This window comes from Sciurus carolinensis, unplaced genomic scaffold, assembly GCF_902686445.1.
Source record: "Sciurus carolinensis unplaced genomic scaffold, mSciCar1.2, whole genome shotgun sequence".
NCBI lineage: Eukaryota > Metazoa > Chordata > Mammalia > Rodentia > Sciuridae > Sciurus > Sciurus carolinensis.
In genome coordinates, this window is record NW_025920201.1 from 582,489 (window position 1) to 605,536 (window position 23,048).

The 23,048-nt window shown below is 37.5% G+C and overlaps 2 pseudogenes; both read left to right on the plus strand.

The window, feature by feature from the left end:
• The first annotated feature begins 1,148 nt into the window (after positions 1 to 1,148).
• LOC124974987 (vacuolar protein sorting-associated protein 54-like) lies at positions 1,149 to 3,054 on the plus strand (annotated as a pseudogene).
• Positions 3,055 to 3,096: 42 nt separating this feature from the next.
• LOC124974989 (A disintegrin and metalloproteinase with thrombospondin motifs 20-like) overlaps positions 3,097 to 23,048 on the plus strand; it is an 86,324-nt pseudogene continuing 66,372 nt past the window's right edge.

Genomic DNA, 23,048 nt, shown 5'->3' on the forward strand with positions numbered 1-23,048 from the left:
GCGCCGCGACCCCTCACCGAGACCCTCACGAGGCTCCGCTCTCCCCCGGTCAGGCCAAGGTCCTCCCGCTGGCGAGCCGCGCGGTGGATTGTGGGCTGGGGACTGCGGCGGCCTCGCGGCAGCCTCCGACGCCATCTCCCCGACCCTGCCAGGTTGGGCGGGCGGTGAGGAGAAGCAGTGGAGCTGGAATCAGAAGCCCCGGGGCAGTGGTCGCTGCATGGCAGCGAAGGCAGCGGCGGCTCCCTGGGGCCGGGGATGTGGAGAGTGGTGGCCAGGAGCTGCGGAGGCGGTGATGAGGGCCCGGGGAAACTGCTGGCTGACAGGACACCCTGGAGAGACGTGAGGGAGCCGCCGCTGCTGCCTCTTACTCCCGCGTCCAGCTGGGCTCCAGAGGGCGGCCCTGTGCTCCCCAGACCGACGGGCCAGTAGGCGCGAGGCAGAGCGGGAAGCCGGTTCGGCCTGGCTGGGCTCCGGGTGGCAGCGGCGGCGGAGCAGCAGCCTCGGTTCGACGTGGAGGGCCGGAGGCGGCGGCGATGCACTAGGCCTCGCTCTGGGGTGGCTGCTGGGGACCGCAGTGAGTGGTGATTTTATGCAATGGCTTCAAGTCACAGTTCTTCACCAGTGCCTCAAGGAGCAGCAGTGATGTTTCTTTAAAAAAGAGGTAGATCCAACAAAACACATTCGACCTGTGCAGTCACTGCCAGATGTATGTCCCTAGGAACCCACAGGTGATTCAGATAGTTTATGTGTTATCCCCCGTTACAGAGCAAAATAATGGACTGTATATCATTCCAAAGTAAATCTCCCAGCACTAAATGATCCTAGATTAGCAAAAAGAGAATCTGACTTCTTCAGAAAACATGGGGATTGGACTTTGTGGACATCGAAGTCATACCTTCATTCTACCTCCCACAGATCAACAGGAAATCTCTCAGAGAGAGAAGATGCATGAGAGATGCAAGAATATTTGTCCTCCTAAATACCTTTGACAGGACTCTTTTACATACTCATGATAAATCCAGGACAGATCTGGAGCAAGTACCTAAGATTTTTATGAAACCAGATTTTGCCTTGGATGATTCCTTAACTTTTAATTCAGTTTTACCATGGTCTCTCATTTTAATACTGCTGGTGGAAAGGAAGTCATGATGCAGCTTCCTCAAAGTTGCTTCAAGAAAAGGCATTTGGGATCACAACTTTGTGAATTAGAAAAACTGATTGATAAAATTATGGTTGCAGAATTTTCTACTTACTCGCACAGTGACTTAAATAGACCACTGGAAGATGACTGTCAAATTTTAGAAGAGGAAAGACTTGTATCTCTTGTTTGGACTTTAAACAAAGAAAACTTAATTTTTTTAGAATCTATGGTGAAGAAATGATTATTACAGCAAAGAATATCATTAAGCATGTTTGATTAAGAAGTTTTCACAAATAGAAGAAATAGACAAAGATGTTTGAAGCTTGCAGATCAGATGAGAATGTTGAATTTCCTCAGTGGTTTGATCTGTTGAAGGATATTTTTTCTAAGTTTAAAATTTTCCTACAGAGACTTAAGCAACATTGAATATCATTCACAATGTTGTCTCTCTCGTTCTTGACAAAACTCAAGAATTGGAGGAGATTTCATAGCAGAATAATGCTACAAAAGATAATTTTGGACAAAGAGGTGGCTTATTTAATCCAGGAAGGCATGTTATAATTGATGCACTCAGTGAGGGCAAATTAATGCCTATAGTAGTGCTACCTCACAAAAAATGCATCTCCAAATAGCGAGCCCTGCAGCAGTGATTCGGTATCTGAACCAGAATGTACTACTGATTCTTCATCTAGCAGAGTGGACATCATCATCTGCTACTCCAGGAGTATTAGATATAGTGAAAACTGAAATTAACTGACTTAGAACTGGGGAAGCTGGCAAATAATATCCAAGAGTTACTGTATAGTGCCTCAGATATATGTCATGATCAAGCCATCAAATTTCTCATGTCAAGAGCAAAGGATGGTTTTCTTAAGAAATTAAATTCCATGGAATTCATACACTTTCTAGATTAATGGAAACATTCATTTTAGAGACAGAACAGATCAGTGGAAGAAAAAGTATGTCATTACTTGGAGCACTTCAAAGCCAAGCTAATAAATTTGTAAATAGATTTCATGAAGAGAAAAAACCAAGCTCAGCCTTGTCTTAGACAATGACTGCTGGAAACAAGCTGATGTTACTGCAGAATTTCAGGATCTTGTTGATTCTATATCAGATGGAAAGATTGCTTTACCTGAAAAAAAATCAGGGGAAGAAAGAAAACTAGCTGAAGTTTCTCATTGTCGAGGTGACACAATATACTGTTGTGGGAACTTGTATTGCTATTATTAAGAATTATCCTTGAATATTGCCAGTGTGTGGATAACATCCCATTTGTTACTACTGACATGCTTACTCATCTGTCAGATTTATTGAAGTACTTCAATTCAAGAAGTTGCCAGTTAGTTCTTGGAGCTGGTGCATTGCAAGTTGTTGGACTAAAACAATAACTACAAAAAATTTGGCTCTTTCTTCATGATGTTTGCAATTAATTGTGCACTACATTCCTGTGATCTGGTCTCATTCTGAAGCTCAACTACCACCTAAGCAATAAACATGCTTAGGCATTTTGATCATATCATTAAAGATTACCATGACCACATTGCTGAAATATCAGCTAAGCTTGTAGCGACTAATGGATAGCTTATTTGACAAGTATTATCAAAGCATGAAGTGAAAGCTCCCTTCCTTCTGCCTATTTCAGGAATATTTGTAAGCAAATGGCAAAAAGCATGAAGCTATATTTGATCTTCTTCCAGAAGAACAAACACAGGTGTTATTTTAAGAATTAATACAAGTTATAAACTTCACTTGAAAAGCAGTTATCTCACTAAAATATGATAAATGATGGAGGACCTCAAAATGGGTTGGACACAGCAGATGTAGCTTTTTACACTGGAAATCTTCAAGCTTTAAAAGGTCCTTAATATTTGAACCTAAATATGGCAGGAGCTCTGGAACAGAAGAGGTGACAAACTTACTGGAAAACTGGGTAGTTCATCTGACCATGGGACATGTGTTCTGAAGAAAATCTGAATGCCTGTTTCAAGAACCTGGACCCAAAGTGAACTGAGGTGGGGGAAAGGGAAAAGGAAAGTATCAGTGTTGGGAAACTGGATTCAGTGGGATCTACAAGGAATGCCTTTTTTGTGCATTCTTAATTGAGGAGTAACTGATCAAGTGTCTGTAACATTTTTCATTCTTTCTGGAAACAGACTCAGATTCCTTTGGACCAAATCCAAAGAACACATAGCTGTAACACAGCTGTAGTTGACTAGAATGCTCTGTATACTTATATTAAAAAGTGCTTTGCATTTCTTCCAGTACAATGAAATTTCATATGGTGTCCCACCTATTTAATGATGGTACAATTTAAAATATTAAAATCTTAGTCAACCTCTGTAGAACGTTTTCTCTATGAAAGTAAAGCTGTTTGAAAAAATTATTTTTTTACAGATCTTTCTTTAAAAATAAACATCTTTTGATTGCTTGGGAAAAAAAAGAAAAATAGAATACCTTAAAGTGACAACAATACCATATACATTTTAATATATTCAGACCATACTGGCTATTTGAACTATGCATTTCTTCAGGCTGAACCTCCTCCAAGTCTACTGAAAATGTGTCCAAGTAGCAAAAAAAAAAAAAAAAAAAAATCGTTGCCTTCATACCAGCAGTCTAAAATCACTAGGCTCTTAACCTGCCAAATCATACTATAATGATAAATAGCGAAAAATGATAAATCAATTTTTTGTCTATGGTTTATTTGAAAATGTAGAGTTTATGACTGATTAATTCTGGCACTTCTCTCATATTTTACAAACTCGGCCCAGACTTGACACAAATGGCTCTCTGAGATTCTCATCCTAACTAACTTTCAGGAGCATGCTCACTTGCCTTTCTCAAGCTTTTGCTGTGCAAGGTCATCTGTCCTTCCCCCAGGTCATGTGGGGAAAAGACTTTGTCTTTAACACAGTTGCCCACACTGGCTCTCACTGTTCATGATCATTATCAAAGGCATTCCAATACAGGGAGGCTTGGTGCAGTCAACTTTTCTGTTCCTAATTTTAACACACAGACCACTCAGTAAGAAGGACTTAAGGGGAAAATAAAAGTTCCTAAGGAAGTACATGGTTCCATCCAGCATCTACATTAAGCTCAACTCCATTTCAAGAAAATACTCCATAGTATACATATCACATTGAGCAGAAGGCAATTTTCTAATGAAGATGTTTGCCATTTCATCTTAAGTTCATGTCAATGAGCATGGTGTTTTATATCACATACCCATGCACATGTCCAACCAATTTTCCTTTAGTGACTAATGTTTAAGCATATTGTCAAGTTCACAAGTGCATGCGTGCACACACACACACCACACACACACACACACTCTTTACTTCTGAAGCACACAAACAAATGTAAAGGATGAAATAAGTTCAAGATTTAAAAAATAAATAAATATATACAAATTAACGAATGCCAAAATCATCTGTTAATAGATGAGATTATCAGCAGTGTACAAATATTTGAACAAGTTGAGCATTTCACCATCCTCAATTCTGTAGTGAGCTAAGTATCTAAGAGATCTAGTCAGGCATATCAGAGTACATCCCAGAGTAGTCTAAGCTATAAGGACTTCCTAATCAAAGCAGAAGATTTCAACACACCCTAGAAGGACACCTGAAGCCCCCACAGTTCTCAAACATGCAACAGCAATATGTACCTCTTTGTCCTCATGGTGAAATAAAGCTTGGAATTAAATTCCCCGGCTTCTTGGAAACACAGAGGGTACCCAGCAGGAGTGACCCCTCTGCCCAGTGTTGTGACCCACTCATAAACACACACTTTATTGGCTTTCTTGTCTCACTTCTCTACTCCCCCACCCATTCATCCTGGCATCACCTCCCAAATAAATATTTGGACCCAAGATCTTGTCTCAAGGTCCACTTTTGGGAAACCCAATTAGAGACAGCCACAAAACCTCTGCGGATCAACCCTGGTCCAACACTACAGTATTTCATGTTAACAATTGGTTCTTCTCCCCAGGCTATGACACATCAAAATCCCATGGCTCACCTCTTCTTTCCCGAAAGTATGGTCTCTAAACTCCCAGATAATCACATCATCTTTTGTGTGGAGGAGATTAGTTTTCTACCATGTTTTTCACCTAAAGAATAGATAATCATAACCTGTGTGAGACTATTTGCTTCCCCGCTGTACTGAGACTTGGATATAAATGGACACCACCAACCCAAGGAAAGCATTCATATGTGGTGGATGAAAACTTGATACTGTCTCTCCCATAAATGAACAAAATAACCAACAAAAAATTATATGTGGGAGAAATTGCAGGCATTAACCAGGGCTCTTACCTGCCTTAATTATCTACAAATTGTGGAATAAATATATAGTTAGATTTCAGGTAATGTAGATTTATTATGCCATGTGACAAGATTCAATAAACTACTATAGAAGAAATGATAGTAAGTGCTCATAATCTCAATCTGATGGCCTCAAGTTGTGCTGATATTCAAATACACTCCCTAAAAGAGTCATTTTAAGAGGTGTCATTTTTTGTCACCTCCAAACATATCAAAAGAGTGTCCAGTTTCCTCCTGTTTCCTTGGCAGGTGATGGTTAACAACTGCTTCCCACAAGGTTAATTTGAAACTCTATCTTCCTGGATCATTATTATCTGTGTGGCCAAGCAGATACTGTGCTATTAAGAAGGTGAATTTGATGACAGTGCTGCCTGGCTGTGATAAATGAGGTCACAGAGATGGAATATACTTTGGGTAGGGGACTCTCAAACCTAAACATGCAAGAGAAAATCCCAGTTGCCCAAATTTCAATCAACACCAGAGAATCTCTTGAGTGCAGGGTTAACCCTGTGATTTTTGAGATTTTGAAACTCTCCATGGAAATTTTTTTCCACATATCACAGAAGTCTTTTGATAAATCTTTGTTTGCCTCTTCTCTCAGATCCTTTGTCTATAAAGTGGAAGTTCCATTCACCCTACTTACCTTATAGGAAAGGAGAGAAAATCGTACACAACCTTGTTAAAAAAATAGAAAAAACTTATAAAGAAAGAAATCACTGAGGCACAAGGATCCTATGATGCAGAAACCACAACAGTCTAAAATAAATTTAATGAGAAGCCCGTTCCAGAAAATAAACATTTAAGGGAAACAGAAAAGAAGGATGGAAAGGTAGAATAAGAATGAAAATGTGTTTTTTAATGAAAAAGTAAGTTTTTAAAAAAATTGTTCCATAACTAGGAAATAAATGATTTTAAAAAACTTTAAACTTTAATTAAATAGAAATAGAATAATGGATATACTCCTATAGTGTATTAGAAATGTGGAAAAATGCCATAAACAGTATCATATCACACTATGAATCTAATGCTGTTGAATATTTGTGGGTGTTTCTGTTAATTGTTCATGGGGATGCTGACATATTTATGGTATAATATCAATGGACTCTGGAATCTTTTCAAACACCATTATTTAATTCTAATTATGTCATTCTATTGATTTCTAACATTAATCCATTATAAGGGTAAACAGTGAGCAATTAGATCAGTATAAATTGATGAACCCCCTACCTACTATCCTCAAAATTTTTCATCTATAACCACAGAACCAACATCAAAGTTGAGCCCTTCAACTAACACCCAGACCCAATTCTGGCCCTAGACTATTTGAGGATGAGAGGCAGTCAGTGGCTTGGTTCATTGTTTAAATTTCACTTGTTCTCCAAGCATAAGCCACTGTTTTAATTGTGGTTCTGGGATCGAGGATGCAGTCTCAGCTTCATCCAGAGAACTCACAACCAGTTTGAAACTTAATCTTCACAGCTGTTTTCTCATGCTCCAACACCAGGTCTTTCTGATGAGAGCAAGCTTTCTTCTAGATCTTAATACGACTGCAAAAAGAGCATAGATGCTCTGTCCTCACTCTGACATAGGCTTCTTTCTACCATCAACTCCAACCATAGTCAACTACTGTCCTGGTTCCCTGTGTTACCTTTCTCATGACTGCATGTTTATCTGGAATATTGAAACCAGCCATGTTCATAAAAGGCCTCTTAGTCTGACTTAGATAACACACAAGGCACTGAAATAACCAAATTCCTGTAAGGGACATCAGCAACCCTTTGTAGAATCACTGGCTTTTATGTTCCTAATCTAGACACCACAAGATTGAGGCCTGGCCTGTGTTTTAGTGTCTTCAACATTCAAGAACTAAGTATTTTGTCCAGAGCGTAAGAGTCAGGATCCTGGATAGGATCACCGGAAAAGTTTGGAGATAGCTATAGACATGAGTTTTCATTTGAATATCTTCAGATATATGTTCTCTGATTTTTAAAAAGTTGAGAAGCTATTTTCAGTAGCTAATTTTGGTTGCCCTTGAAACTTCAAACCAAGCAGTACAAAAAAATGCATCCTTCTCCCTTCAAAGCTTTCCCTTTCATACCTCACCTAAATCCCTAGAGTAATTACTAGAATCTGAAGTCCATTTACATGATCAATTTCTACACCTGGTCTTTAATATTTATAAGATGCCAGTGGTACCCAGTTTGTACTAAAAGTGCCAATCTACCTGGACACTTAAATTTGGGGACCAGTTCTAGATCACCCAACCAGCCACCACATATAACAATCCTACAGGTTTCCACTAAAATAGTTACACAAGCCACGACAAGTATATTCTAAATTTTTAAAATGTTTTCATGGCCAAGTATCTTGGGGAAACTTAGTTTGAATAAAAGTAAAGGAATTTCTTACAAATGTTTTGAACATTTTCAGCCGATAACATAAGATTCAAGTGGAACTTTTGTTTTAAGTACTCAAAGATTTGACCCTCATGAAACACTTTTTATGGGAACTCCTGGTGAACCAACAATTTTCCCTTTATCATTGGACTACTCCACAGGGTTCCAGCCATGAGACAAAATAAATTGGAACAGAATGATATGGAATGGGGTGGAGTGAAATGCAATGGAACGGAATCAAGTGAATTGAATGAAGTAGAGTGGAATACCTGAGAATACTGGTAGCTTGCCAGAAGAGTACAAAAGAACCCAGTTGTGATCTAGTTTCCACTTCCAAACTCAATTGTGTACATCATTATACCTATTCCTCATCCTCATTATCAAAGAAGGCTACATATGAGCAGATAAATATTTCATAAACACATGCACCCATGTGGCAAGATATCCAACATCTGTACTTGTGCGTGCTGGTTACTCAGTGGGCAGACATTTCTAGAATCAAGGAAACCTTCAGAGATCTGCTTACATAGAAACATGTTCACCTATATGCTCTACTTTTGCCTATTAAAAATAGTACCTACTGAATGCTATACCTGAAAATGTATTTACCTGGGACCTAAAGGAGGGAAAAATGCTTTTATTTTTCTCTGGATCCCTAATTTCAATCAATTCTGGTTACTGGACTTTATTCCTTCTGATATTGATTCCTTCTTTATTCCTTACTTTATCTCCAGGTTTGTCTTAAACTCCTCAAGTACTGCAATTCTGTACTAATTCTCTCTGGAATCAGTAAAGTCTGACTATATGCTCCAAACCAATAATATTGTCTCTTCAGAGCCTTTATGAGCCCTATCTGGTCCTCCCCATCCTTGGATTTCTATTCTTTTGTTCTCACTGGGGTTGCACTACAAACCCCTAGGGTAAGCCCATGTTCTAGAAATGTTTTCTTTGCCAGTTGTAGTTACTTTCAACTAGTTTCCTGACTTGTCCAGGGATAGGTTCAGATGTTTCTTCCAGACTAGTCTCAGATCCAATTATTTCCACCCTAATAAAGGAATTTTGCTTGCTTATTCTTGAAGGTGGAAGGCCAGGGGAAGAGGAAAAGTTTTCTAAAGCAATACTAAAGTATCTCTGAAGTCCTCCACCAATGACCTTGCAACATCTCAAGACAGTGGGTCACAGTCAATCTGTTTCCAATGCCTTGAGAATAGATCCAAGTCAGAATTCAAGAATCAAGGCAGTTCTGCAAGAGTCCAGTGTTGGATCTAGCTTTGGCTAAAAACAAGTACTTTAAGTACTTAAATACTCTAAGTCCAAGAAGTCTTATTCAGTCATTCCTTCTTGCCTGCTATATACTATATGATCTACTTTTGCCTATTAAAAATAGTACCTACTGTATGCTATACCTGAAAATGTATTTACCTGGGACCTAAAGGAGGAAAAATGCTTTATTTTTCTCTGGATCCCTAATTTCAATCAATTCTGGTTACTGGACTTTATTCCTTCTGATAAAACCCTTCCCATTTCCTTTGATAATTTTAACAGATAGAACTTTCTCTAAGCCCCTACCTGAATCCTTGGTTGGTTTGTCTCCTGCCTCTTATTGTCCCTAGTGTCACCAGGAACTACAATTCTACCCACACACTATGGTCTCTATGTAAAGGAGACCTTAGCACTTTTACTTAAGCCCTGTTTTTCCCATATCTGACTCTAGTTTGAGTACGTATACAACAAAGAAGGTTGATTTTGAGAGGGGAGACAGTTAAAGTCAGATTCTAAACAACCAACTTACATTCTACATGTGCAGAGTTTTTTAAAAATGTCAATCCTATCAAGCCAAAGATTCACCAACCAGCCAACAGATTCCAGCTCTGGAAAATTTGGTTTCACAAGAAGAAAGTCTTTTCTGGGGAATGATTTACATTCACATGGCTTGAGTACTCCCTGTTGAGATCTGAATTTCCAGGGTGAAATGTGTCTCTTGGCTGCTTAGAAGTCTCTATGTCTCTAGTTGTGCTCCTATTGGAAGCTGCTCGGGTTCTTGGAGCAGAGAATTCCTGATGTGTAATGCTTCCACGGGAAGCACTATTTCAATAGCACAGGAATAACACATCTGGTGGGCAAGTCTGCCCACTGGGCCATCTTGTCTGCCAACATTCCCACAATTATTAAGGTTCTTTTGTGAGATAAAGATGCTGGACACCTGGATCCTTCCAAAAACAAAACAAAATTAAAGCTGCAATTACTTGTCTGCCCTGTGCAAGGCAATCTACCTTGCTGTCCTTTTGGTTTTACTGGTGACAAGCAGATGTCGCCCAGAGCAATTTGGAACCTGAGTAAATAGAATTCAGATAAGGTTCAAAAGAACTTATTCCAAAAGTACAACCAACCTGCCAGACAGAGAATATAGTAACTAATATACAAGGAACTAGAAATAAGCAAAGAGACTCATAATGACCCTCCAAGGCCCCAACCTCTCTGGACAGGCCTTCCCCTCCTACCTGAAGCTGAATCAGTTCCAAGCTACAGGTTATTCCTGATCCAGATTCCAGGGCCTTTGTACAAATTTAATATACAGTCCTCTAAAACTTCTTGAAATTAAATTTCAGGTAAACTTTCTGCTTCAAATCTAACAATGGTCTTCTATTTTTATCTCTACAATTAGGCCATCATCATCTAGTATCCCTGTATTGAGGAGCATTTGGGATGTTCCCATTCGGCTCATGACAGTGAGATCTGAAGCAAATCTCAGTTCTGTGCATTAATTCTCTTAAAGAAGTACTGCTACATCTCTTTTACAGGAGTACAGACTTGGCTATTTGGAGCTCCACCCAGTAACGTTATTCTTAGCCCACATTGTGCTCAGCTCACTTGATAAATATATGAGATTTCACTAAGTTTAACCATAGAACAGGCAGTAAGTTATTGCCCATTCTCCAGACATTTTGCTGAATTTATTCTTCATTGTAGTAGTCTGCAGTGTTTTAAAAGCTTTTTTTTTTCCACATAGTACAGTAGTACCACCTTATTCATGGGGATACACTCTGAAACTGCAAATAGAGCCAAACCCTGTATACTATGTTTTCTCTATACACATATGCCAATGATAAAGTTCAATTTATAAGTTAGACACAAAGAGATGAACAATAGCTAATAATAAAGCAGGATAATTGCAACAATATACTGCAATAAAAGGTATGTGAATGTGAGCTAGCTCTCTGTATGTGTCTCTCATAATATCTAATTGTCCCATACTCCCTCTTCTTATTGTTTTAATGAAATGAGATGATACAACTGTCTATGTGATGAACCTTAGTGAGGGAAATGCTGTCAGCATTGAGATGTATCATTAGACTACTACATAGGAGTCACTTGAACGTAAGCACTGCAATATACCAAAGTAGTTAATCCAATAACTGAGGCAGCTAAGTCACAAATGGGTGAGTAGCCTATAAAATACAGATATGCTGGATCACAAGATAATTCCAGACCCATGCAGTATGGAGCAGGATAGTGCACAATTTCTTCACATTTACTCAGAACAATGCAAAACTTATATGTTATGAATAGTTCATTTCTGGAATTTTCTACTTAATATTTTTGGATTGCAATTGCCTGTAGGCATCTGAGATTGTAGAAAGTGAAATTGCTGATAAAAAAGGAAATATTGTAGATGCTTGATAATAGTTTATAGAATCGATTAATCATAACTTCTCATCTCTATCAAAAAGAGGGCCCCAGCTGTGGTTTTTGATATGATAAAGAGAGTTATAAAACATGGAATAGATGGCGTATGATAGTGTATAGGTACTACCATATGTTCACCAGATGAAGTCCTCAACACTGGCTCAATTAAACTAAGGAGTGACCTAAAACCTTAGCTAATTTTCTAAAGAACCATAGTGAGTAAAATATACTTTGTGAAGAAAGAGAAAGGTAAGTGCTAACTTGGAGAAGATGAGTTTTCAAGTCCAAGAAAAATATGTAAGAATAAGACTTTTCTGATAATGATTGCATTATAGCACGTGGCTACATCTTGCATTTGACATTGGTCATCTGTACCACAGAAAATGAAAATAGCTAACAAGGCTAGGTACTGCCATAAGTGATTTACGTGGAATAGCTTATTCTACCCTTACAAATTTCCATATGGGTTTGTATTTTACCAACACAACCTAGGAATTTGATATGTAGCAATAAAAAATAAAAAATAGAAATAAAATAAATTGAATGATAAATTATAATTAAAGAATAAGTATTAATATTCTAAACCCTGACTATAAAATTAATATAATTCACAAGAGTCTGAAGGATAAAGGAGAATAGAAATAGAGGAACAATAATGTGAGTTTTTAAAATATTTTGTGGTAGGTAGCTAATAGATTCTCAAATTGAAGTATTTAAATATAAAAATTCTAAGCTCTTAATTTTTAAATATCTGTTTGTTTCTGGGAGAATATTTTGGGAAATAATATTGGCTATTAAAAATGTTTTCCTGAGGTTGAGTAACTATTGTTTCAGTGTCACATTATGTTTCTTATGACAAATTCAAGTAAATCCTTTTAATTCAAATAAGATATTAATTTCCTCTTCAACGTCTCAAGTCAACTACAATCAATATTCACTTTTTTATTATTATATATGTTTTAGACTTGGTAGGATGGAGAAATTAAAAAGAGAGATGTGCTCTATAGATAAGATCTATTTCTTGAGAAACACCTTATAACTCTATAGTTATAGTGAAAATTTCTTCAAATTAATAATTACTATATTTTCATATCCATTAAAATGCAATCATATGTCAAGACTCTTGGTGTGGTTGGAAGAGACACAGGACCACCAGCTTTCTGCAGGCACTTGTGCTCACTATTGTAGCTAAACCCAGTTTCATGACACACCCCTCCACAGTCTCAAACTTGCAGTGTGGGGCATAGTCACCCAGTGCATTTATCTTCATGAATTAGACCCAGTGGATGGCATGTCAATGCAGGGTCACTATTATCAGGCTATGGGGTCTCCTCACCTGTTCTTTTCTTGCCCCTTCCCTAAGGCAATTTGCAAAAGTGCCCTTCTCTTAGACTCATCACCTGGAAAGAAAGGGAATAGCAAGCATCTTACTGCTCCAGAGAAAGCCCAGCATCAAGAACTGTGGAATAGCATCACTTCTGAGACTAAGATGAGGGGAACAGAAGGCTGGGGACCAGAGATGTGAAGACCAGGATTGGTGACTTGATGAGAAATGAAGAGAAACTGAGGGCTCCAATACACACACACACACACACACACACACACACACACACACAGAGAGAGAGAGAGAGAGAGAGAGAGAGAGAGAGAAACTTCATTTGTGAAGTTCAAAGTTCACATCCTGCTGAATCACTTCATCACTTCATAATAGAGAAGTGAAACAATTCTTTCCCTGTATAGTACCCAGCCTACAGAACCAACTGGGAAGAGAATAAATCACTTTATAATGGAACACACCCTCACCTATCAAACATGACTTAAAAATAGTCACAAATTATTTGTAATGTTTGAAAAAGACATCATCATTGGATCCTTCATTCTATATCATTTATTCTTCATAAGCACTTGAATTAACATTTTCAATAACAGTTTGTTACATTTATTCATAGAGAAAATAAAAGCTTTATAAAAATCTGTGGTTTACTTTAGGAACTTAAGTTTTAATGATTTAGAATCTCTAATAAAAGATCATTCTTTGCATTGTATTCTCTCATTTATTCATGCTTGCAATTCAATTTGGATTTATGATGATAAGCAGTAATTTTCAAGATGGATTAGATTCAAAATATTAAACACTAAAAGACCAGTTAGGAGATATACTGTGTTAAGAACCAGGGTACTGATAATGGTACTGACATATAAAAGACTGTGAGAATATCAATGCTAAAATATCAGGAAATTAGGTCTGCCTGGATATGGAAAAGGATTTAAAGGTGAGATTATTAAAATACTACAATTTACAGTGTGCATATATTCACATTACTTCTATATATCTTAGAGAATGAACTGTCCAAATCCAAGTTTCTTTGGGTACTTTGTTTTCCATCTAAATACCAATGGGTCATGGTAAAAGCCTTCAGTTCAGTAGATCGCAAATAATTTTTCCATCATGACCCATATGAAGGGTATGAAAGACATATTCAATGCTGATATAAGGCACAACATTTTCCAGGAAGTCATATGAATAAGACAATCCAGTAGATCTGTATACCTGTTTGATTCAGAAATGTGTATCTCATGATCTCTATTCATCTCCAAATCTGTATTTCCAACTGACTATTAATTATTTCCTTCTGGATTTCAGGAGCCCAAGTTAAACAGAAATCATGGTCATTCTTCTATCAACACCCCCCTTCTGTGTCTCTTTTCCTTTTTAAAAAATCTTTCTTATTTTTCTTAATTTTTAAAAAATTTTTCGGTTTCTTACATGACAATTTTACCCAGTTCAGGCAAGTGAAATGTCCTAATATTCAGTTCTTGTCTTTTTACACATGCATAAATAGGCCATTAAATAAGTTTTTAGTGATACTTTTTATTAAGGTAGAGCATATAGTTATAAATATACACAGATTATAAGGGTACAGTTTCATGAATGTTCACAAAGTGAACAGATCTATAATCAATAACCAAATTATTAGTGCCCTCAAACTCTCTTTGTAACCCCACTCCTCGTTACTCTCACCTACCCAAGGTATAGTTTATCTACTATTTATAGCACTAAAATAATTGACCTATTTTTGAACTTGATACAAATGGAACTATAAAAAATTAAATAAAAAGAGTAGTCATGTGTTGGGAGAAATCCCAGTTCTTGACCTGCAGCAGTTAATGTCTCAAGTGTGTAAACTTGTAGAGAGGAGCATTCCACTCTGACCACCTAGGAATGTAAACAACTGCCCCCAAATTTACCTAGTTTCACCAAGGGAACCTGTATAGGGGCCTGGTGATCTGATCCCCCGTGGCACATTGTGATTGGGTTAAAAGTCTATAAAATGTATGGTTTTTCCTGCAATAAATGAGTTTGCAGGTTGCTCGCCACAAGCCTGCTTTTACCCAACTCCTGGGGCCTGGGTTATGACTCCGTTGGTTCTTACCTGCACCTGAGCTAGCCTGGCACACACCCTACAGTCATAGAGTTGGCAAAACATCTGAAAAGGCAAAATCAATAGTGACCCATAAACGAAGCAAACATGAGGATTTGGTCTTTAAGAATTCTTTCCTTTGGAACACTTTAACACTGATGGTGGGTTTGCAAATTAGTACAACTACTGTGGAAATCAGTATGGAGGTTCATCAAAAGATGAGGCAAGGAACCACCACATGACCCACCTATACCACTCCCCAGTATTTATCCTAAAGAATTAAAGTCATCATACTATAGTGATAAATGCATACCACATAGATAGCAGTACAATTCATAATAGCCAAACTACAGAACAAGCCTAAGTATGCATTAATGAATGAATAGATAAATAAAATGTGTTTTACACACACACACACACACACACACACACATAATGGAGTTTCATTAAGGCAAAAAGAAATATGAAATTATGTCATTTACAAGAACATGGATGGAACTTGAGGACATTATAGTAAGCAAAATAAGCCAAACTCAGAATGTCAGTGGTCATATGTTTACTCATATGTGGAAGCTAGAGAGAAAAAAGTGGGGGACAAAAGGTGGTGTAGGGGATTTCATGAAAATCAAAGGGAGTTCAGTAGACTAGAAAAAGGGACCAGGGGAGGAAGAAAAGAGAAAATAATGGAAAATAATCTTGGCCAAATTATGTGTGCATGTATGAATATGTAACAAGAAATCCTACCATTATATACAGTTATAATGCACCAATAAAAATATGAAAAATAGAACTCTTTCCTTTGGAAATAAAGCTGTTATCCCAAAAGAGATCACATGGCAGGACATAAGAACCTAGAGTAGAGAATCAAAGATCTTAGCTCTGTTTTGCTTTAATTGTTAACTGGTCCTGTAATTGTAAACAAGGATTTTTATCAGTTTACCAAATTGTTATATGACAGGACTGAGGTAGAACAGACATTTCCCAAATTCTTTGTCAGTCTTTGCACAGGTTCATACGAGATTCAAATGGAAAGGTTGCACTGGGAAAGGGAAAGAAGAAGGTAAGGAGGAAAGGCGAAAAGTTAGGGTCCCATCCCTGCCTTTAACAAGGCTGTTATGATCGTTTTATTTTAAAAATATTAGTCTCCCTTATAAAACTTCTTTTGGAAATAATGTTCCACAAATTCATAAAACCTATTGGGATTAATAGTCATTTTATTCAGGTCTTGTGGTTCAATTTTAACCCAATTTTACTTTATTTTAGGTCCTAAAAATATTTTAAGCCATTTTAAAGGATTGAAGCTTCAATCCTCATTTTCATAGTAATTGAAATTGTCCATTTAGTCTATGCAATAGGACCAGTGAGTGTATACCATGTACGAAAAGCAGTTACTGGCTGAGTAGATGATGTAGTATTATGAATTCTGGTAGTTTGATTCTGCACTTTGAAATCCTGGAAAATGACAAACATGGATTTTGGGGCAGCCTGACTGTAAATACATGGGTTGATGCTCCCTGTTAAACCTGATAACATTTTTGCATCATACGTCTTCAACTGTTTCCTTCTTTGTTTGGTTCTAGCCTTCTCAGTCTTGTGCTATTGCTAAGAGAAGGCTGGCTTCATTCTCAGCACCCTTCAGCAGAACAGTTCATCCATCTAATTGACTCTTCAGTAAGATCAGGCTAAGATTCACTAAGCCTTTTCAATGAAAAATATATCCTTCTAGTGACCATGCAGGGGATGTGCATGTGTGTGTACTGATCTGCACAATCTCAGGGGGAATTAGCAGGAGGAAAAGCCATGCCCAACTTGAACCTAAGTTTCTCAGTTGTTATTCCTTGTACAACATAAGTCTGCTACATGTATTGCCCATTACTCACACACTCTTGAAAATTACAGCACAGTGTAATGAGAAGAGTCCTTGGGTAAAACAGTCAGGTTCTGACCTCACTTTCATAGACTCTGCCTTTTCCAACCTGAGAAAGTCGTACCTTCTCTTTAGCACAATTTCTTCCCCTTCAACATCTCTGTCCCACTACTCTGGAAACTAAAATGGAATGACAGCAGGAGATACTAAGACACTTAATTTTCTTTCCAGAATCTACTATCCTAAACCAACTCCCTTCACCATATCAGCTCTGAATTTATCTGGTCCCCCTATAGCCCCTATAGCCATCAGCCATAAATGAACCACTACAGTGATAGCCTTCCTTTATCCATCTTTTATCACACCCTAATGTTCTTTTTCTTAACTCTCCTTCCATAGTTATCTACAGTGCTTAGGTTCTTCTGTTTCACCTAGTCAACCAAGGCCTCTGCTTCTCCTAGGTATGCTTAAGCAATATTTTATAAATTCCTCAAGGAGAGGGGACTAAAGATGATCTGGACACAACAAGTATCTTCATCTAAAGCTCAGAATTACAGCCTTAGCAAACTCTATCCATAATCAATGGATAAAGCTTTTCTGTGAGAAAGGAAACTGGAAAAGACTGAAATGAATATAGTCACCCATAGTTCTATATTTCTTTCCATGCTCCAAAAAAATAAAACAAGTCTTTTCTTGCAAACAGAACCTAAAGTTTACAAAGACTTTGCCCAATACTTCTTTCATAAATACTCTGCAAAGTAATTAGAAGGCAAGCCACAGCCTTTTGCCTCTCCGTCCAAGCAGTGAGTGCATACTCTTTGTAGATAAACCCTCTTTAGATGGGATCAGCAGGGAGTAGAAAGTCAAGTTTTGTCTCTTTACAACAAGGTTACATTGCATAGTGCAGAACCATGAAACATAACATAATCTGAAATTTTATCTTGACCCTCCCCCACCTAGATTTACTGTTATTGAGACTGACTGAGGTTCTTTGTTTTAGGAAACTCATCACAACCAGGAATGGAAGAACTTGGTCTTCATGGATACAGATATACAGTCCAGTCACCCTTAGTAACAAACCTTACCAAACACACAGCAAATTACACCTCTTGAATGTGTTCTTTTGACAGTAGGAATGTAAATCTGCATGACTACATTCCTCTCCCCTTCTCTCTATTTATTTTCCATTGAAAGATCCCACCTGAAACACCATTGACACGTTCATAGACTCTTCCACAAGGCTAAGTGAGAAAAGATGTGTCCAACCTTGCTCCTCAAAGTATAGCCCTTGGACCAGTAGTAATGACATCATCTAAGAGTTGGCTAGAAATGCAGACTCCCAGATTCTGCCCTTGACTTCTGAAATCAGAAACTACATTTAACGAGTTTCCCTAAATGATTCATAATCTTTAATTAAAGTTGGAGAAATGCTGTCTACATCAATGGCTCTCAAAATCTACTTCCCATTACAATTAGTTGAGAATTTTTCTTAATACCAATGACTAAATACCCTCAACACAAATTAATAAATTGGAATTCCTGGAGGGGGAATACAGATTATCAGTTTAAAAAATTCTCAAGGTGATTCCAATGTGCATCAACTTTGAGAATAAGAATAACAACCCAAAGATATGTATCTTTGGAGTAGTAGAAATGGGAAGAGTGAATTAAAAAGAGAAATGTGAAAGGTGAGCATATTTGGGGCACCCTTCCTATAGAGTAGACCCCAAACTTCCCTGTGAGACACAATGCACAGTATGAACCTGTGATACCCTCTTATGATTAAGATCACCTTGAGGACCATATGTGTCATATGGTCACCTGATGCCCTAACTGCTATGACAAACACCCTTTATAAATTTGAAATTTAATCACATGAAATTTTAACAGTATAAAAGTGGAAAAAATTATGTACCACTCATCAAATCGGATTAATTTTCTGAAAGGTGCAGTGCATTTTCTTTCATCCTTTCAATAAACCATCAAGTTAGTTTTCATTATTCCCATTTACAAAAAAATATAAGGAAATGAAGGCTTATATGTAAGGAAACCAAAACTTTGAGGGCATATGTGTCTTCTCAAGATAAACAGTTATTAAACTGCAGGACTAGAGTAAAACCCAGGTTTCCACAACACCTTATACTGCAAACTAGAGTGCATGGTGAGAAAGAGAAAAAGAGCCAGTGACAACCAGGCTCAGTATTGAGGAACTGACCTTGTGGTCACAGCTGTCACTGTATGTCCTGTTGAACATAAAAACTTTCCTGGAACACCAACATCAGACAAACCCACCCTGACCATAACAGACCAAGACACAAACAAGACCACTCCATCACCATGTGCGAGCACAGACAAAAACACAAATATTGTCCATGCCAGAAAAGTGACCAAATAGCCCTATATCCAGGCTGATGTGAATGGCTGCTGATGTCTTACCAATTTCAGTTCTAGCCTCATTTCATTCCATGTGCCTTCTACATAGAAATTATTAATATACCCAATTACAGAATTGTTTTCCAACAGCCTTTGATTAAAAGCAAAACTCTTCTTCCTTAAACAGTCCTTAGATCACTGAGTATACACTAAAGTCCTGTCTTTTCCAGCACATACTTAAGGAGACACCAAGGGTTCCCATGGTGCTCAGACTTCATTGTTGAATTTATTTTAGGTTGATGATAACTTAAGTTAATCATCTACAGCTCTACATTTTTACTTCTCCCTTCCCATAATTTGTTATTGATATCATAATTTGTATCAATAGATACAAACAGCATATTAGAGTTATTTTTAATATTTTCACCTTTTAACTTTATGGCTCATTTTATTTTTCACTTTTTTGTGGTGCTGGGGATAGAACCCAGGGCTTCATGCATGCTGGGCAAGCGCACTACCACTGAGCTACACACTTGGCCATTCAACTTTTAACTTTAATATCAGAATTTAAAAAATGACTTACCCACCACCATTACAGTACTATGCTGTTCAGTGATTTGCACACCACCATTAAAGTTCTAAAGTATTCTGTATGTTTCTGTTTTTTATCCTTAGCAGGAATTTTTTGGGTATTTTACATGGTATTGTGTAGCTCTTTAATATCCTTTCATTCAAAGTCATTTCTTGATTAGACAGCTAAGAAATACTTATGAAGTTGAATAAATTCTCATTTAGGTAAGTCTGAAATTTTTATCAAATTGATTTAAAACAACTGAACCCTTCCTGGTGATAGTAACCATGTCTCCAAGCAGTGTATTACACATGCATGCAAGTGAATTTTACATCTAGAGTTTTCTAGTAAGTGGCAGAGAAGGAAATTTAAAAACAAAATATTGACTTTGATATTTTTAAATGATCAGTAGGGACTAAAACTGATAAAATTTTCTCTAGAAAGACAGACAAAAGACAAGATAAATATAAAATGATACATTCTGTATCTGTTTTAAAAGGGACGAGATGAAATTATCATTGCCTGCAGCTTTTATAGGTTTACTAATGAGTATTGAGGAGACAGTATGCCACAATAATTAAGCATTAAGTTTCTGTAATCAGGAAGAACTGTGTTCAAATTCTGCTTTATGTCTTCAGGCAAGTTACTTATCCTCTCTGATACAGCATTTGCACACCTGGCATATGGTAAATTCTCAACAAATGTCCAAGAAATTGACCTTAAGCCAAAATAGTTACCTATTTCTCTGCCTTCCTGAAACATTTTCCATTTGTCTTTCCTTTAAATAGGAAAATTGAAGGTGTCTATGGAAATGAGAATATTATTTAGCAAGATTAACAAGTATACATTTTCAGAACGTAATAATTCAGGGTGAAAAAGGATGTACCATTAGAATAAGGGGTATCTAAAGGGAAAAGGAGGATAGGAAAGTGAAAAGAACAGGCATGGGAAGTAAACACCATTCATTTCACAACATTTCCCAGGACCAGCCAGTTCTCCTGGAAGCCCCACCAAACAACCAATAAAACTTGGTTCAGGACAACTGGAAGGAAACAGAGGGAACATGTGTGCTTCTTAGTTTATAAACAAAGGCTTGATGCAGCATAAGCTTTGGAGGTCATTTATGCTTCCATGATATTCTAACATCTTCTTTAGAGTAGGTTTCCTTTTTCTATTTCAAGGAAAAGAAAAAAAAATGAGAGTAAAATTCAGGGAGTTGCTAGGCACGGTGGTGCACGCCTATAATACCAGGCATTTGGGAGACTGAGGCCGAAGGATCTCAGGTTCAAAGCCATCTTAAGTGAGGTCATAAACCACTCAGTGAGACCCTGTCTCTAAATAAAATACAAAATAAGGCTGGGGATGTTACTCAGTGGTTAAGCCCTCCTTGGTTCAATTCCTGGTACCAAAAGAATTTTTTTTTTCAGAGAGTTTGTAAAATACTGAATTTAAGTGAGAAAATTCAGTCACAAAAGATGACATATTGTGATGTCCAGATCAGGCAAACCTACAGAGACAAAAAAGCAGACTAGCAGTCACCCTGGAAAGGGATGGGTGAAGAGGAGTTGGAAGAAGGAGGACACAGTACGTAAAGGTAACATGTTGGGGTTTCTTTCTGGGTAGTAGAAAGGCTTTACAATGGAACGAAGGAACTCTGAACACACTCTCGTTGAACTGTACTCTTTAATGAGTGAACTGTATAGGGTGTAAAGTATATATCAATAAAGCTATTTTTAAATTCATTTAGTTGTACTTCAAACATATTCTTTTAAGAGAAAGACAGAAGTTACAGGAAATTACTCCAGTAGGTCACCCAAAGTTGTTCTTTGGTTTTTTGTTTTTCTTTTGTTGTTGTTGTTGTTGTTTTGCTCCTCCCTTGGTGGAGCAGTATGCAAATGTGGAAAGAAGCAATGAGTGTATCATTCAATTAACAATGGTCCCTGCAAATACGATGCTTGTCAGCATGGGAAGTGTAAACAAAGGGCAAATAAATAACACTCATGTAAAAACGTGAGCACAATTTGTGTTCATTGACCACAGCACTAGGTTTTTTTTTTTTTTTTTGGTATTTTAAATTTTTATTTTATTATTTTATTACATAGTGACAAATTTTGTATATATTTACGAGGTACAAAATGAAGTGATTTTTAATACACTGTGAAATGACTGAATCGCAGTAATTACTAACCATCACTTCAAGCATTTACACCACAAAAAATAGTTTTAAATCGTGAGGAGTTGTTGAGCATCTGGTCAGCTCTGCCTCCTTGCACTGAAAATCTCACTGTGCATGAACCTGTGGATGCATTTGTCATGTTTTGTCCTGAAGTCACTAAATGCATAGAGGGTGAAAGTTGTCCCTTATTCATTCCTTGGTACAAAGCTCAAAACAGTGGTGTGTACAGTACAGATTCTTAATATGCAGTGTTGACCAAATAACCCAAACATAAAAATCACTGATCACATAGAGATTTTGGCTAAAAATACTAATAAGGATTGCTTTAAGCGACTACATTCCACAACTAATGGACTTTATACACCAAAACAGAGAATATATGCCTCATCATCAAAAGACCATTTTAAAAAATATTTTTGTTAGCTCTTACAATTGTCAGTGTCAACAAATAATAGAGAATTCTTTCTCCTTCTCCTTCTCCTCCTCCTCCTCCTTCTTCTCCTCCTCCTCTCTCTCCCCGTCTATCTCCTCCTTCTCTCTCATAAAATTAATCACAATTGCTGCATTTTCAGTCAGAGTCCTGAAGAGGCAAATTCAAGCAAACCTTCTCCAACTTAACTAGGTATGAGTCACCTGATAACAGCACTTTGACTGAGAAGGATCTGAGTCTGCATCCCTAATAATTTCCTAAGTGATGAAGATAGAGCAGGCCCATGACCATTCTTTAAACAGCAAGATAGTAGATTTCAACAGAGGACTCTGATGGTACTTTCATTACCAGGAATCCCCTTCTTTTATTATGATGTCAAAATAGCCCCACGTCTCTAGAGTTTGGAAATGAGAGTTTTGATCACTGGTACCAAAACACAGGAGGAATTACTTCTTGGGATTCATAGCACAGTGGGGCAACCATAGGTGGTTAGTCAGCTTTCTGCTGCTATGACAAATATCTAAGAAAACCAACTTAAAGGAGAAAAGGTTTATTTAGGTTCACAGTTTCAGAGGTTTCAGTTCATGGTCACTGGACTTCTGTTTCTGGGATTGTGGAGAGGCAGAACATGATGAAAGGGAGCACCTGGTAGGTGACCAG